The sequence below is a fragment of the Protopterus annectens genome, chromosome 3.part0, assembly GCF_019279795.1.
Source record: "Protopterus annectens isolate FY-2018-M chromosome 3.part0, PAN1.0, whole genome shotgun sequence".
NCBI lineage: Eukaryota > Metazoa > Chordata > Ceratodontiformes > Protopteridae > Protopterus > Protopterus annectens.
In genome coordinates, this window is record NC_056731.1 from 642658780 (window position 1) to 642677201 (window position 18422).

At 36.1% G+C, this 18422-nt stretch overlaps 1 protein-coding gene across 5 annotated transcripts in view; it reads right to left on the reverse strand.

Annotated features, from left to right (window-relative positions):
* ELMO1 (engulfment and cell motility 1) overlaps positions 1–18422 on the reverse strand; it is a 3030107-nt gene that overhangs the window by 53364 nt on the left and 2958321 nt on the right. The gene's annotated exons all lie outside the window — the stretch shown is intronic.

Genomic DNA, 18422 nt, shown 5'->3' on the forward strand with positions numbered 1-18422 from the left:
TGCCTGTTCATCACATTCAGTAACAAGACTGAAAACATCTGCTTTACTGTTATTCATTTTCTCTCAGCCTGGATGAAAAAAAAAGTGTGTACTAGAATATCTAAAATGTCCAGGCTTAACACTAAAAGCTTTGCATACATGCAGCCACATCAGTAACATTTTTCATCAAAAATAATAATCACAAAGGTCTACATTTAGATAAACAAATCAAACAAGAATTAATTCCAGAACTCTTCAACAGAAAAACTGGAAGCTGGTGGTTGCTGCAAAAGAGGATAGTCTCCCTTATGAAAAATAGTATATATATACTTCATGCTACAGTGGATATAAAAAGTGTACACACCTCTGTTAAAATGCTAGGTTTTTATGATATAAAAAATGAGACCACAATAAATCATTTCAAAATGTTTCCCACATTTAATTTGACCTATAACTTGTACAATTCAATTGAAAAACAAATCTGTTAGGGGAAAAAAATTTAAAAAAATAAAAAAACTTACAATAAGCTGGTTGCATAACTGTGCACACCCATAACTAATACTTTGTTGAAGCACCTTTTGCTTTAATTACAGCATTCAGTCTTCTTGGGTACACACCTGCCATCAATTAAAGAGATTCTGATTAACCCCAATTAAAGATATCATTGTTGAAAGATCTCATTCAGGAGAAGAGTAAAAAAAATTTCCACAGCATTGGATATACCATGAAACACAGTGAAGACAGTCATCAAAAAGTTCAGAAAATATGGGACAACAGTGACATTGCAAAGAACTGGATGTCCCTCCAAAATTGATGAAAAGACAAGACAAAAACTGGTCAGGGAGGCTGCCAAGAGACGTACAGCATCACTGAAGGAGCTGCAGGAATTTCTGGCAAGTACTGGTTGTGGACTACATGTGATGATAATCTCCCGTATTCTCTATATGTCTGGACTATGGGGTAGGGTTGCAAGACAGAAGCCTTTTCTTACACAGAAAAACATACAAACCTGGCTAAAATTTGCAAAACAATATATCAAATCTCCCAAAAGCATGTGGGAAAATTTGTTATGGTCTGATGAGACCAAGGTTGAACTTATTGGGCACAATTCCAAAAGGTACGTTTGGCGCAAAAACAACACTTTGCATTACCAAAAGAACACCATCCCCATGATGAATAATGGTGGTGGCAGTATCATGCTTTCGGGCTGCTTTTCTTCAGCTGGAACTGGGGCTTTAGTCAAGGTGGAGGGAATTATAAACAGTTCCAAATACCAGTCACTTTTGGCCTAAAACCTTCAGTTGTCCGCTAGAAATATGAAGATGAAGAGGAATTTTACCTTTCAACACTACAATGACCCCAAACATACATACAAATCAACAAAAGAATGCCTTCACCAGAAGAAATTTAAAGTTTTGGAATGGCCCAGCCAGAGCCCAGACTTAAATCCAATAGAAAATCTGTGGGGTGACCTGAAGAGGGCTGTGCACAAGAGATGCCCTCGTAATCTGACAGATCTGGAGGGCTTTTGCGAGGAAGAGTGGGCAAATATTGCCAAGTCAAGATGTGCCATGCTGATAGACTCCTATCCAAGAAGACTGAATGCTGTAATTAAATCAAAAGGTGCTTCAACAAAATATTAGCTCAAAGGGTGTGTACACTTATGCAACCAGTTTATTGTACCTTTTTATATTTTATCCCTAACAGATTTGTTTTTCAATTGAATTGTACAGGTTATAGGTCACATTAAAGGTGGGAAAAGTTTTGAAATGATTTATTGTGGTCTCATTTTTTTTTATATTACAAAAACCTGGCATTTTAACATGGCTGTGTAAACTTTTTATATCCACTGTACATAACCAATACCCCTACAATTATTCATCTGAACATACTTGCAAACAGTGTTTTCCAGGAAAGGAAATGCATCTCACAAGATGCAAGAGGTTCATGCTGACAGAATCATAAAGTATGATGCATCTAATCACAATTAAAAAACCGGCCACCTCTGGAAGGATTTAAAGGGAGACATTCCCTTCACGAAGTTTTGGAGAACAAGGGGCTGAGCTAGTCACTCAGTGTTAAAATGTCCTAAACTAGGCACCAGCACATTCATGATCAATGCGAGGGTACATATTTCTTCAAACAACCTCAGAAATGTACTGATTAGAACCACAAGGTGAAACCCAATGTTGGCCATTCCCAGAATATTCCTTTTTTTTTCTGAGGTATAGCAATCTTGGAGTTGTTATACATAAGTTTAGGGGGTGGGGGGGTGGGGGTTTAAAGGAAAAAAGTGATGCTTGAGATTCAATCTTCTGAGTTTTCTATCTTTTTTCGGTAACTTGACATTAGGAGGTCCTTTATTTCAATAGGGAGCCATCTATGTTGCTTTCAGTCACACCTTCATTCATGGATATCCTTGTTCAAAGCACATAAAACTCTGTAGAGCACTGTATTGTGGCATTACACAGTTGCCTTGTAGGCTAGGTACAGTCCTGCCATGATTTACAGGTCTGCAACTGGAAAAGTACATTTCTGTCTTCTGTAACAAAAAAATGTATTCATGACTTCTAACGGCAAGAAATTTCTCATCTGTGGACACAACAGACAGTCTTAGTGTGTTTGCACATTTCAGTTTTATTCTGCAGGTTGATCACACTGACTGGCAGGATAAGAATATGTTATACAGTCTACATAGACTACTATCACTATAATTCTGTCCATAAAGCAATTTACTTTCTTGTTTTAATTTATTAATGAATGCAGTACTCACATTATTCACATCACAGTTCAGTTAAAATCATGGCAAGTCTAATGGGACATCCATATTCCACCCTTTGACCTAAATACCAAACATAATATGACTTGCTATGTAAGCAAAGTCGGAGCATTTTAATTGTAGACAGCGGCTCCTCACCATTTCTTTCCCCTTTGTTTTCTCACTAACCACTGCCACAGGTCTCAGATATTCCATCAGGAATGGTTATCTATTAAAAAAATGACATTCCATCTACCTGTAGAATTAAACTACCTTCATATGTTATGTAACACAGTAGCTTGCAGTGACAGGTAAACCACAAAATAATGCAGAAATAAAGTGCTTTACTGTCACTAAATCAGTGTGTTTCCTGCAGGGAAAGGCAGCTTTTTATACTATACTGCAGCACCATGGTGCTTTACCCTCCCATCTGCTGTAGATTTCTGTGATATCTGCTGAATTTACCTTTGAGATATACTGAACAACTATTACTGGCACTTTTCAAAAAAAAAAAGAGAATATGTCCTACCATAACATTCCATCTGTGTTGTCAATCTTCACCTATCCTTCACTGTGGGTTCAGTTACATATCTCGGAACCGACTCGGCCGTTATTCCAGCTCGTGCCTTCCAAAAAACTCTCAAATTTAACCTTACCCATAATGCTCCTCTAAGGATTAACTCGGACTGAGTTTGCAAAAGATAGTGACAGACAGGAATAACAGATCAGAGACCATAATCTGTATTCATAAAAAGAAAAAACAATCTATTGGGATAAGTCCGTTCCACCATTCCATGAAGAAGCCCGAAAGGCTGGGGGAAGGAGGGTGGGAATGTCAAGGATAACTGAAGATCGACAACACAGATGGAACATTATGGTAAGACATAACTTCTTTATCTGATGTTGCCAATCTTCACTAATCCTTGCCTGTGGGACAGAGTCCCCAGCTACCTAAATCTTGGGAGGTCTCGCAGAAGTATATTCTGAGCACCACTGAACCAAATGATACTCATCCTCTAGAGACCACATCCACCTTGTAATGAGTAACAAAGGGATGCTCAGGTAGCCACTGCAAATATATTGTCTATAGAAGCTCTGGAATGAAAGACTGCAGAAGCAGCTATTGCCCTCATTGAATCTGCTTTTACAGGACCTGGTAGTTGCACTTTCCTTTTGTTATAAATGAAAGTTATACAGTCCTTGAGCCACTTAGCCAGAGTAACTTAGAAATTGGTTTGCCCAGAGTAGCAGAAGAGAAGGAAACAAATAACTGATCAGATTTTCTAATTTCTTTTGTTCTGTGAAGGCAAAAATGTTACTGTCTATGAACATCAAGCAAATGCAGACAATATTCACCCTTGTTTGAAAATCTGGGGAAAAATACAAGTTGTATACTCTGGTTGATATTAGTCTCAGACACTACTTTTGGTAGAAAGGAAGGATTTGTTTGCAAGGACACCCTGTCCTTATGAAAAATTAGATAAGGAGGCTTGCAAGATAAGGCGTGTAGCTCAAATTTTCCCCTAGCAGAAGTAATAGCAATCAAAAATAAGGTTTTCCACGATAAATACTTCAAATCGCAATTTACTGATGGTTCAAATGGGAAATTAATTATAGACTGTAGCACCAGATTCAAGTCCCACGGTGTAGAAGGGTCTTTGTATGGAGGTCTAAGAATTAAGGTTCCTTTCAGAAAGGCTTTTAGAAAGTTTGTGGGACATTAAAGCTGTATCACTTAGACCGTTATGAAAGTTTGAAATTGCAGCTAGATACACATACAGTTGAGGAGGATGCTCCTGCATCGGAAAGTAATGCCAAAAACTCCAAGAGCCTATCAACTGGTGCAGAATCTGGGTCAAGGTTGCTCTCTGTAGCCCATTTTGAAAAATTTTGCCACTTGCTGAAGTACAATTGTCTAGTTAAAGTTTTGTGGAAGGCTAGAACAATTTGTTGAATTGGAGAGTGAGACTAGTATGCCTGACAATCATTGGAACTGGAGAATCCATGCAGTGAGCTTGAGATTTTGAAGATTCAAATGAACTAGCCCCTCTGGATGAGACATGTCTGGACCTGGGTCCAGCGTCCAAGTGGTTTCTGAATTAGGTGAGGCCAAAGAAAGAGAAACCATATCTGTCGAGGCCAAAATGGGATAATGAGAATTATCCTGTTCTTCAACCTGTTGGCTTTCTTTAGAGAAACGGGATATGAAAGGAATCGGGGGAAAGGTGTACAATAGACCAGGGGGCCAATCGCGAAGCAGAGCATCTCTCGGTGACTCCGCCAGAGGGTGAATCGGGCCAAAGTAGCTGCTGCACTTGTTCTTCAGTCAGGATGCAGAGAGATCACATCAGGGCTGTCTCCATTGGTGGACTATCCTTTCCATCACCAAATGATTTTGAGACCACTTGTGAGGCATTAGGATACTCCTGCTCAATTTGTCCACAATCACATTGCAGCTCCCCAGAATATGCATTACAAATAGAAAGTGGCTGGATGAAATCGCCCATTGCCACACCCTGAGTGCTTCTTGGCAAAGGGGGTAAGATCAGGTTCCCCCTTGCTTGTTGATTTACCAGACCACTAACATGTCTGAATCGCAATTGTTCCCAAAGGGAGGGTTTCTTGGAATGCTTGCAATGCTAAGAGCACTGCCCTCATCTCTAGAATAGTTATGTGCAAATTGGCCTCCAGCTGGGACCAAGTACCTTGGATCTTTCCCAGATAATACCCTCCAACCTATCTGGGACATGTCCGTGGTCACTATGGCTTGGGGTTGAGGAGGGACAAAGGATCGGCCCAACAAAATTTCATTGGAGTGAAGCCACCACTCACATCTTCCTTGCACAGATTGGTGATCATTACCAGATGAGACACTGGTTGATTCAGTAAGGACCACTGAGATGCCAAGAGTCACAGACGGATTTGCATGAGATATCTCGCAAGAGGAACTTAAGTGATGGTGGCTGACACTGATCCTAAAGTTTGTAACAACAGTCTTGCAGTCACCGTTTAGTTGGGAATAATCTGACTGACTTGCAATTTTATTCTTTGCAGTCTTTCTGAGGGAAGAGACGCAATGCCAGTGATGGTGTTTAGCATCACTCCTATGAATTCTAACTTCTGTGTTGGCTCCAGATGGGATTTTTCATAGTTTACAGTGATCCCCATTGAGGAGCAACTTTGAAAAATGTAATTTCTTCCCTACAACAGTAGATGCCTGGTGGAAGCAGCAATAAACCAGTCATCTACATATGGAAACATGCAGAATTCTTGCAGTCTGAAGTGAGCTGCTACCACTGCTATGAATTTGGTAAACACCCTGGGGGCTGTGGTGAGACCAAAGGACAGGGCTCTGAAATGATAATGACTAGCACCCAGCCAAAAGTGCAGGAATCTTCTGAACTGCTTGTCCATTTTTATGTGATAATACGCATCCTGAAGATCTACAGAGCACATCCAATCCTCTTTTCCTAAGAACAGAATTATAGACTGAACCATAACCATCCGGAATTTAGCTTGTTAAAATGACTTGTTCAATACAGTGAGATCCAGAGGTCCACTGTTTTCTTTGGCACTAAAAAGAATCTTGAATAAACTCTGGATCCTACCTGGTCTGGTGGGACTGCTTCTATGACTCTTTTGTTGAGAAATTTTTGAATTTCTAAGACTGCTGCATCCCTGTGACTGGGTGGAACATCTGGGATTCTTTTCGATTGTCTGGGTTTTCTTGAAAATGGGATATTGTAACCTCTGGTCATAATCCTCTGCAACCAATTGTCTGTTGTTATCCTTAGCCAGGTAGGTAGGTGCAGAGATAATCATCCTATGACTGCCTCCAGAGGACAGCAATAGGGCCTCCATTCAGAAGAGCTGATAGGAATTACCAGGGAAAGAATCTTTGGAACCCTGATTTTGTGGGCCACCTCTGGCTTGAGCATGCTCTCTTCCATTGCAACTCCCCCCTCTCCCCCAGGAGGAGTTGTCGCCACATGAGTCATGGAAAAGGACTGTGACGACTGGGGAGAGATTGGCGAAGGCTGCCAGCCTAGTCAAATAGAATTTAATATATAATTCTATCAACTGTATAAATAAATGTAAAATACAGGCTTGTGTTTGTAAATGTAGGAAAACATTGTGAAATGTAGAACTGCAAAATATGTGACAACACTGCACTCTACTGGCCCAGTGAAGCATGTTGTATCCTTTCATGTTAGAATTTGGCCCGAGGGCGGCTGGATGAAGATTTCATGCCCATTGTTTTAAGGCTAAAGTTTGTGACTAGAATTTAGATGTGGAAGATGGTTTTATTGCTTTAGTTTCTGTTAGCATATAAATGTGAAATGTCTTCTTATTGTTGTAAGTTTTTTGTGCAGGTGTTAGATTGCTAAATAATGCAGTTTGTGGCCTAAGAACTCAGACCAGGTGTTAAGATGATGCAATATGAATACTGGGAAAACCTAAGTGTCAAAAATGATGTAATTTTGGGAGGCGTTAGATACATGTTTGTTAGTAATGTTTAAATACTATTTCTCACAAGAGACCTGGAGCATTTTGATCTTGGACATCTACCTTATCAGCACTCTGCTTATGCTCACATGTAAGTTTTTAGCACTGTGATATCTTGTAGGAATAGTTAAAGCTAGTAAAGATTAATTAGGTATTTTTCTTTGAAACCAGACCTGTCCTACTGTATTATTTTAAGTTTCTTTGTGATCTGTGAACTCTTGGATATCTCTGTTGTGTTGTAGATTTGTCTTGTGTTTTAATTATTTATTATTAAATATTTTTAAAACCTTCTACCTGTGGCTGCTTTGTGTAGAGATGAGGTATGCTTTAGAGTACATTATATATTTATAGAGTTTACTGTCTAAGCCCTTCCAATAAGCGTTAGACTGTATAGTCACATTACCAATGGATATTAATATTGCACAGTAATAATTGGACACCCTTTTAAGGGCCTTTTAGTAGCTGATATTATTAACTGGGTGGTGGCAGTAATTACTACCGTACAGTCTGGGTAAAGGGGCACAGCTGGAGAATCTGTGTCAGCCTTTCCCAGGAGTGTCTGTGAAGTTGTACAAATACTTATCTCAAAGTGTGTGCGTGTTGTGTCACCTACTTGGGCAGGGACACGAAGCACTGGTTAGACAGAGAGGGTACTGGAGGTCATAGCTTGCCCAGTTAGGCTGAGACCTGAACCCTATAGCTGTGCCAGTGGGAAGTCTTATTGGGGACCTGGTGAGCAAAGGAGCAGCCAGCCCCAGACTGACTGTGATCTCTGTGTGCACTTAAGGGAAATTGTACTTTACTGTGTTTATTAGCTATCCTTTCCTCTTCTAGAAAATGACCTCCCTGGTGTTAGTGGTGAGGATTGAGGCTCCTTGATTGCTGGGCCAGGGCACAGTTGTCACAAGGACCTTGGGACTTTTTGAACCATAGCTTCCCACTTTTTTTTCCCTCAAAATTTTTTTTTTATTTTTCAAATACATTTGAATGAATTCCATAGTATTTATACATAACATCTTAAATAATTATGTACACTATTTACATTAGCCTGACACTATAACAGATCTTAATGTATACAGTTACTTTATAAGGAAAACAGGTAGAGTCTTACAAACAATGAAAAATAAAAGGCAGCTGTTGCAAGACAAAAGCGACGCTTGGTAGGTGGTAAATCCTTTATAAGCAGAAAACTCCAAATCCAGAAAAATACAGACAATATTCATCCAAGATAAAACAGTGCAAGCAAACACAGCAGTATTAAGCGCTTTTGTCTGGTAGATGACTTCCTCAGAATACAAAATACTGAAATTAGCACCTGTTTAAATACATTGCTTACCCAATTACAAATAAACTGACATCATTTCCCCCATTAACAAGGCTGCAAATACTTAATGCAAGCCAAATATAAAACAATAATACATATAAAAAGTTTAAAACATCCCTAAACAATATATATTACTAAATAAAAAACATAGATTTTAATTTCAACAGAGAAGATAAAGAAATTCTATCATTTAACCCAGGAGCATGATAAGCATCAAGCCTAATTTGCCATTTGAGTTCTACAAATTCCAAATACTCATTCAAGGGTCCCCCACGAGGTCCCAGATCTACCTGTTCCAATATAAAGAACAGGAAGGAATGGGTAGGTTCACTAACCAAATGTTTATATAGTGCATTCTTTTCATTTTTGTTTCTGATATCATATAAATGTTGATAAATCCTTAACCTTAGGGCATTCTTAGTTTTACCTACATAGAAACTTGCACAGAATCTACACAAGGCCAAATACACAACCCCTTTAGTGTAACAGTACATCCTTTTTGAACTGGAAATGTATCCAAAGTTTTTGAGCTTGATTTTTTCTCTGTCCATAACATAAGGGCATTGGGCACACCTCCCACACTTAAAAGTACCACCATTGTGGATGTCAAATTTTTGCCTTTCAAACAGTCCTTTAAGTGAAGTGTCTCTTTTGTAAACCACTTGCGGTTCAATACCAAAGTTCCCTGATAATTCAGGGTCAACATCAAATATTTTCCAATATTTGGAAATAATGTTTTTAATGTCATAAAAATTGGATGTGTAAGTAAGAGTAAGCACCCGTCCAAAATTTAAAGGTTTACAGTCATTATGACTTTTGGTGGACAACTGCCCTAGTAGTGCAAGAAAATGACCATTCATTCTTTTAGTTTTAACTTCATTAAAAATATCTATGACAAAGGTTTCAGGGCACCCCCTCTTACAAAACATGTTTTTTAATGTTTCATATTCACTAAGAAAATCCGCAAAGTCAGACACCATTCTGGCCAGTCTTACATATTGGCCCTTAACTAGGGCTTTTTTCTGGTGCAATGGGTGTGCGCTTGTATAATGCAATAGTGCATTTGAATAGGTAGGTTTCCTATATAGTTGTGAAACAAAACAATTGTGTTCAAAGTCTTTCTTGATGGTAACATCTAAGTAATTAATCAGTTCTACATTGCTATTAATAGTAAACTTAAGAAAACTTGTATTTCCATTAATATAGGTGAAGAACCTCTTCAGGTCGTCCTCACTATCTTTCCAGAACAGGACTATATCATCTAGGTATCACCCATACACTACCCATGAAGTCCTAAATTCAGAGTTGGTAACAAACAGATCCTCCCATTGTGCCAAGACAATGTTGGCAAACACTGGAGCACAGCACGCACCCATTGCAACACCCTGTTTTTGCTTAAAAAGATGCCCTTCAAAGGTCACAAAATTATTCTCTAATATTATTTCCATACATGTTCGTAAAGTCAGAATGGTGTTATGATTAAGTGTTGAATTGGCACATAAATAGTTATAAAACCATTCAAGGCGAATTTGATGCGGAATAACTGAAAAGAGATCACAAACATCAATAGTGACTAATATGTTACTATCAAAAACCATGTCCTGTTTAACTTTAGTAAGAAAGTCCTATGAGTCCCTAATCACAAGACTAGGTGAATCTAGAATGTTTTTGTTCATATTGTCAATGAACTTAGCAATACTATAAGTTTTTGAGGCTTTTGCATCCACAATTGGTCTTAATGGTGGGTTTTCTAAGGATTTATGAATTTTTGGTATGCCAAAAATTGTGGGTATTTTAGGATGGCTTATAAGCATATAATTATGGGAATTATGAAATTAAAATCTATGTTTTTTATTTAGTTATATATATTGTTTAGGGATGTTTTAAACTTTTTATATGTATTATTGTTTTATATTTGGCTTGCATTAAGTATTTGCAGCCTTGTTAATGGGGGAAATGATGTCAGTTTATTTGTGATTGGGTAAGCAATGTATTTAAACAGGTGCTAATTTCAGTATTTTGTATTCTGAGGAAGTCATCTACCAGACAAAAGCGCTTAATACTGCTGTGTTTGCTTGCACTGTTTTATCTTGGATGAATATTGTCTGTATTTTTCTGGATTTGGAGTTTTCTGCTTATAAAGGATTTACCACCTACCAAGCGTCACTTTTGTCTTGCAACAGCTGCCTTTTATTTTTCATTGTTTGTAAGACTCTACTTGTTTTCCTTGTTTGTTGTCATGGATGGAGGCGAGCAGATGCGTGACACTGGCGATGCAGAACTGCAGACTCTACTTAGATCTGTATCCACTTTAACTGCAACAGTTTCTGATTTATCTAAAAAGTGGACAAATTAATGTCTAACTCTCTTTATTTAGGGTCGAATGACATTACTAATTCACAGGGTTCAGAGACTAGTGATTTGCTTATTACACCAGCCCAAAGAACGGGCTTTCACAGCAACCAGGAAGTTGACTTAGTTCGTGGTAACACCCATGGTTTTAGTTGTAACACACAGGCTCAGAATGTTTCTGTCGATAGGCAGGAAGTGACTATTAATTATTGGTTGAGCAATGGCTTAAAACCAAAACTGGTTTTAATCGAGTTTCTAACTTTAGTAATGATCATGTTAACCCAGGTACATTGGATCAACAAATTTCCAGTTTTAGAGGGCTACTTCTGAAATATAAAAAATTGCAACTGGAAAATGAATACTTAACTGAGTGTACCAAAAGAGAGCAGGTGCCTAAGGGGCTCCGTTTATGGAAATTTCCCACTGGACTGGAAAAGCACTCACACCTTCATAAAGAACATTTACAATTTTTTAACAGGCAAGGGTGTGAATTGCTTCAAATTTTGATATCTGACAATAACCGTAAAATGTCATTGTTATTAAAGGAGATTAACACTTTAGATTTAAGCATTAAAAATGACTTGTTGTTTGAAATGAAACGTAATAACTTTAATGCTGTGTTTAATCATGTTGACACCAAACTAATTGAATTAAAGACTAGAAAGGAAAGGAAATTATTAAGGGATAAGGTGGACTATGAGAATGGTAGAGCATATCCAGATCCACCGAGGGGACAACAAAGTTTTTCTGTTAATAACATTTCTTGTACTGAGGATAATGAAATTGACGAGCATGCACAAGGCAATAGTGGAAATGTTTCCCCTTTAGAGCAACCTCCTTTACGGAGGTCGGAGAGGTTACAGAACCAGAGACAGGGGAGGCAGGATTACTACAGGAATGGCAACAACCCTGGGATGGGTTCCTGGAGGGGGAGATGGGATTCATACAGGAGATAAACCTTGACAACAATTTTGACAACGACAACAATAGTGGTCTGGTACTTAATGTTATTAGCAATAATAACTGTGATTTTAACATTTATAACTACAGCCAGGTCCGAGTTGACACCAGGTGGGCCAAGTTATTATCCAAGGGCTTTAATTTTGTTCCCATTAAGGAAGAGACGCTCACTGATTCTATTATACAACTTAAATTATTTACAAGAAAACTTAATTTGGCCTTACATTTTCACAATAACAATACTATTATTGGCCATTTGGATACACGTAGGCCTAGTATTTTTTTACCCCCATCACACCCCCTAGTACAGCTGTTTGAGAATCTATGTGAAGCTGATATCAGGAACTTATTAGTGAACAAGTATAAAAAACATGGTCAAGCTAACTTGGATGTGATGAGAGAAAACTATTAAGTGAAATTTTAGAGCATCGTGACATAAGAATAATGAAACTTGATAAAGGTGGGGGCATGGTAATTATGAATGTGGTTGATTATAACAGCAGGATGATGGAACTTCTGTATAGTGATGTCTATTTTGAGGTCTCACGAAATGAGATTAATATAGCATATCGTAATATTGACCTGGAATTGGAACAGCTGTTATTAAATGGGCAAATTACCTTAGAAACCCATAATTATATGCTTATAAGCCATCCTAAAATACCCACAATTTTTGGCATACCAAAAATTCATAAATCCTTAGAAAACCCACCATTAAGACCAATTGTGGATGCAAAAGCCTCAAAAACTTATAGCATTGCTAAGTTCATTGACAATATGACCAAAAATATTCTAGATTCATGTAGTGTTGTGATTAGGGACTCATGGGACTTTCTTACTAAAGTTAAACAGGACATGTTTTTTGATAGTAACATATTAGTCACTATTGATGTTTGTGATCTCTTTTCAGTTATTCCACATCAAATTGGCCTTGAATGGTTTTATGACTATTTATGTGCCAATTTAACACTTAATCATAACACCATTCTGACTTTACGAACATGTATGGAAATAATATTAGAGAATAATTTTGTGACCTTTGAAGGGCATCTTTTTAAGCAAAAACAGGGTGTTGCAATGGGTGCGTGCTGTGCTCCAGTGTTTGCCAACATTGTCTTGGCACAATGGGAGGATCTGTTTGTTACCAACTCAGAATTTAGGACTTCATGGGTATTGTATGGGTGATACCTAGATGATATAGTCCTGTTCTGGAAAGATAGTGAGGACGACCTGAAGAGGTTCTTCACCTATATTAATGGAACTACAAGTTTTCTTAAGTTTACTATGAATAGCAATATAGAACTGATTAATTACTTAGATGTTACCATCAAGAAAGACTTTGAACACAATTGTTTTGTTTCACAACTATATAGGAAACCTACCTATTCAAATTCACTATTGCATTATACAAGCGCACACCCATTGCACCAGAAAAAAGCCCTAGTTAAGGGCCAATATGTAAGACTGGCCAGAATGGTGTCTGACTTTGCGGATTTTCTTAGTGAATGTGAAACATTAAAAAACATGTTTTGTAAGAGGGGGTACCCTGAAACCTTTGTCATAGATATTTTTAATGAAGTTAAGACTAAAAGAATGAATGGTCATTTTCTTGCACTACTAGGGCAGGTGTCCACCAAAAGTCATAATGACTGTAAACCTTTAAATTTTGGACGGGTGCTTACTCTTACTTACACATCCAATTTTTATGACATTAAAAACATTATTTCCAAATATTGGAAAATATTTGATGTTGACTCTGAATTATCAGGGAAATTTGGTATTGAACCGCAAGTGGTTTACAAAAGAGACACTTCCCTTAAAGGATTGTTTGAAAGGCAAAAATTTGACATCTACAATGGTGGTACCTTTAAGTGTGGGAGGTGTGCCCAATGCCCTTATGTTATGGGCAGAGAAAAAATCAAGCTCAAAAACTTTGGATATATTTCCAGTTCAAAAAGGATGTACTGTTACACTAAAGCGGTTGTGTATTTGGCCTTGTGTAGATTCTGTGCAAGTTTCTATGTAGGTAAAACTAAGAATGCCCCAAGGTTAAGGATTTATCAACATTTATAAGATATCAGGAATAAAAATGAAAAGAATGCACTATATAAACATTTGGTTAGTGAACCTACCCATTCCTTCCTGTTCTTTATTTTGGAACAGGTAGATCTGGGACCTCGTGGGGGACCCTTGAATGAGTATTTGGTATTTGTAGAACTCAAATGGCAAATTAGGCTTGATGCTCATCATGCTCCTGGGTTAAATGATAGAATTTCTTTATCTTCTCTGTTGAAATTAAAATCTATGTTTTTTACTTAGTTATATATATTGTTTAGGGATGTTTTAAACTTTTTATATGTATTATTGTTTTATATTTGGCTTGCATTAAGTATTTGCAGCCTTGTTACTGGGGGAAATGATGTCAGTTTATTTGTGATTGGGTAAGGAATGTATTTAAACAGGTGCTAATTTCAGTATTTTGTATTCTGAGGAAGTCATCTACCAGATGAAAGCGCTTAATACTGCTGTGTTTGCTTGCACTGTTTTATCTTGGATGAATATTGTCTGTATTTTTTCTGGATTTGGAGTTTTCTGCTTATAAAGTATTTACCACCTACCAAGCGTCGCTTTTGTCTTGCAACAGCTGCCTTTTATTTTTCACAGTTACTTTATAAGTATGCCCAATCCATTATTAGAGTGTCTGATCAATTACTGTATAGTGTCAATCAACGATAAGACTTTTCCCCATGGGTTGTTGATAAATGGCTTTGGATAAATTCTTAGTTCTAGTTCTTTAATTTTAATTTCCAATAATGCTGTGGTCTTCAAGTAGGCTGTAGAAGTCTGCCAAAGTTAGTATTGTGTTTATATTCCATCTTCTTGTTATACACTTCCTTGAAATTGCAAGTATAGTCCATACGAGATACATGTTTGACCTATTCAAATGAGGACCTTCGTTCACATTTAATAATACCAGAGCTTTAGTTAAATAAAATGATTAAATAAAGCGTGTAGAAAGTTATTAATACTATTCCAAAATGACTTAATTTTAACACAATCAAAGAAAAAATGTGGTTTCAATCTGCATTATGTACTTGCTCACATCTCCAACATATTCCTTTTATGGAAGAACTCATTTTACTGATTCTGTCTGGGGTTAAGAATGCTCTGTCCAAGCACTTCTAATTAAAATCTTTCCAATATTGTGTAAAGGATGTATATTTTATGGATAATAAGATATTTGTTTTAATATCTTCAGTTAACTGTACTGAGTGTCCTTTTGTTATACATTTCCAATATGAGGTTTTGGGTGTTGTTTTATAGTTTATCAATATTTTGTAAAATTTTGAATTACTGTTTCCCATGTCAAAGTCATTATATATGATTTCATATATGTATTTCGTAAATGTAGGTATTTCTTTAAATGAAGAATTGTTAATTATTATGCTTAAATCTTGCGAATATGACAGAATACTCTGTAAAGTTAGCCAATCCTGTTGTGAAATTTTGCATGTTGTTTTTATTACTTGCATAGCTAAAACTTTTAGTTCTTTGATACATTGGAGCCAACAAACAAATCCTTTCTGTTCCCAGGAATTAATAGTTTCTCTATATATTTTATGTGGAAAGTTCTTTGTGACTATAAATGGTGTTAAAAGATCAAACCAGATTTTAAATCTATATTTGCATTAATAATTTTTCCTAAATGAGTCAATGTAATAAGTGGGTTTAGTTATGTTATATTGCATACTAATACATAATATGTGCCATGGCAGATTGTTTTTATCTGTTATTTGAAATTTTTTTTGTAAATCAAATTCTTTTATTGATATTACAGTTACTAATTCTTTCCAATTTGCAGAGTAATTTGAACTTATCCAATTTGAGATTGTTTTAGATATTGATGCTTTTATATATGTTTCTATATCAGGAAAGTTTAATCCTCCCTGTTTCCATGGTCTGATATGACGTATTAAAGCTATTCTGTTTCTTTTGGAAAATCATAAAAATTTTATTAGGCATGAATTTATTTCTTTAAGTATATTCCTTTCTAGTAACAGTTGTATTGCCAAGGCTATATTTATTTATTTACATTTGTTTACCGGGAAATTCCGACTGGACGCAGGTCCTTTTTCAGCAGATGCCCGGGGAGAAAAGTTCCAAATCATGTACATGATAAATAGAGAAACAAAGCTGCAGCAATATTAAACATTACAGGTTGTTAGCTTTAATACAATAACAAGATATTGATTATCAACAGTATATACAGTAAATGTTACAAGTTAAGATAGTTTCTTGTCATTTATAATATTAGTAACAAAGTTGTCAGACAAGATTTTGAAGTATATAAAGATAACTAGCTAATTCTGACTGTGGTTAGTAGTGGCGCTAGTATAGTTGGGTTAAGAGTCTAAGTGGGGGGGAAGGTAAGGGTGGGGGGGTGTTAGTCTGGATTAGAACAAGGACAAAGCCATTGCAAATTTAAGTGGAATTTGAGCACAGTATATATAGGATCTTGGGCAGTAAAACCATTTTTATTAACTGTAGTCTATCTTCAAATGTTAATATTATTTTGTTCCATTTTTCCACAGAGATTTTAATTGTATTGATGATATTATTGTAGTTTTTGAAACCAATTCATTATTATTCTTGCATAACTCAATTCCTACATATTTTAAGGTAGATTCTTGTTTCCCTATGATGTGATCCCCCTTAGTCTGCAGTTCTTTTTTTTATTTAAAAATAAAAATTTTGATTTTAATTTATTGAAATGGAGTCCTAAAGTCATGTGAAATTTGTCAATTAATATATCTAATTCTTCTAATGTCACTTTTGTCTTAGATCATGTTAGTAATACGTCATCAGCAAATAGCATTACTTTAGAATTGTATTGTTCATAAACAACTATTCCTTTGATTTTTATATTGTTACGAATTGGATCTGCCAATATTTCAATAGCCAGAGCAAACAGAATCGGTGACATGGGACATCCTTGTTTAGTGCCTTTTGTTATACGTATAGATTCAGAGGTAAAACGACCTAACTTGACATAAGCTAAATTATTAGTATATATATTCTTTAGGAGATGAGCAAATTGCTGGTAATTCAAATAACATTAGGATTTTGAATAAATAGTCCCCTAGGCATGTGTGCACCTTCTGTGGAAGGTTGGGCTCTGGGCTGGCAACTTGACACAGTAAAACTCCACTGCCAATCATGAGCGGACAGGTGATCCATTGTGGCGACCCCTAACCGTGAAAAGCCGAAAGAATCGTCCCAATTTAGGGAATCAAAAGCTTTCTCTGTATCTAAGACAATTATGAGTGTTTCTTAATTTTTTTATTAACATAATCTATAACAGAAATTATCCATAACAGAAATTATCCTTTTAATATTGTCATGTGTGTGTCTATGATCTATAAATCCAATTTGATCATTATTTATTGTTTTGGATAGTGGTATTTTCATTCTGTTAGTTAATATCATCATACATATCTTATAGTCATTATTTAATAATGATATAGATCTATATGAGGTACAGAGGTTTGGGGATTTGTTTTCCTTGAGGATTGGTGTGATTAAGGCAACATCTCCAAGAGGATGACATTAAAGCTTGTGACTGAATTTCTAATAGAGTTTTATGGAAGAGGGATAGTATCTTTGAAGGAAAAAGTTTATATATTTCCTTAATTATGCCATCTATAGCTGTAGCTTTAGTATTTTACCCTCTTTTATTGTATCTGTAATTTCTTTGTAGGATATGGGTGCTTGCAGATCTAGTTTTAATTTTTCTGGTATTTTTTTTTTTATATATTAGAACATTTTTCATCTAGATTTAATTGATCGATATGTATATTTTCTTTTTGGAAATGTTCCATGTAGTGATTTCTATAGGCAACAAGAATGTCACCTATATCCGAGACATTTTCCCTTTCTTTTAATGGAAGATACTTTTCATGTTATTAGCTTTTGACTGTATTTTGATTCTTGTGGATATCTGGGAGAAGTGGCCAACGTATTGATTTTTAGTTTTTCTAAAGCTAAACTAGTTTTGTGTATTAGAATTTTGTTGTACTTATTGTATAATACTTCTACTTTCTTTTTCATCGCCAAATGATTTCGATTTTTTTCAGCTTTTACTGACAAAAGTTTGGATTGTAGACCTAATAATTCAGAATCCCATTCTCTGATTATTTTTTTATACCAAGGTAGGGTTTTACCATATATGTAAGCTTTTAATGAGTCACATATCATTTATCTTTGTGGTATAATTAATATCTAAGAAAAACTGTAATTCAGATAATAACCAGGGTTTGAACTCTTTAATTTTAGTTATATATGCTGGAATTCTGGAGTTAAAGATTAATGGTTTGCACCCATTTTGAAGTTTTAGTATCAATAAATTGTGGTCTGAAAAGAGGCAGGGAGTGATTAAGAAATTAATGATTTTAGAGTGTAACTCATGGGTAGCAAATATTTTATCTATTCTAGCTTGGGTACCAAATCTGTGATTTTGATAGGAAAACAACAAAGATTTATCTT